The sequence below is a fragment of the Penaeus monodon genome, chromosome 25 (assembly GCF_015228065.2).
Source record: "Penaeus monodon isolate SGIC_2016 chromosome 25, NSTDA_Pmon_1, whole genome shotgun sequence".
Taxonomy (NCBI): Eukaryota; Metazoa; Arthropoda; class Malacostraca; order Decapoda; family Penaeidae; genus Penaeus; species Penaeus monodon.
This window is the reverse complement of record NC_051410.1, coordinates 14,418,607-14,419,265: the sequence shown is the minus strand read 5'-3', so window position 1 is coordinate 14,419,265 and position 659 is coordinate 14,418,607.

The window sequence follows — 659 nt, the reverse complement described above, 5'->3', positions numbered from 1 at the left end:
GGAGACATTAAGGATGTTCTTCAGTTACATCATGTAAATTCAAGATCTTTCAATAATATTCATTGTGTCACTCTTGAGGAAGGGGCCAATATCTATAAGTTGTTCTTGAACTTGGCTTCATTATTGGTGGCTATATTTTTCCATGCTATTTTGAGGAGTTTTCTGTATTTAATCGCCTATTTTCCCAAGTATAATTGATTTTTAAATTATTTTTGAGAACAATTATGTAAAATGTGCTGATTTCTTTCATAAAATCATGGCATACTTCCTCAGGTAAAATACAAATTATATTTTTTTTAATGCACAGAACATATGACAAAAAATATGAATAAAAGAAAACTCATATATTCTAATTAAAAGAACATAATTGTACCTAAATAGCTTAGGTCAATGAAATATTAAATATAATGGTACCATTTTTTTTTCTTGTTTTGGCTTTTCAGTATCTGTGATACCTGCAGTACATTCACTTTGAGATACAACATATATACTAGAATTTAATTTTTAAATATTTTTCTATAGGCTCACATCATACTGAAAATTTTAGTTGCCTTTTTATAGCAAGTGATGTTTAGCATTTAGCATACTGCAAGATACTGAAATACTTGAAAATTGCTAATCCAATGAGAAACTAATGATACATTAAAGCCCCCCAAAAG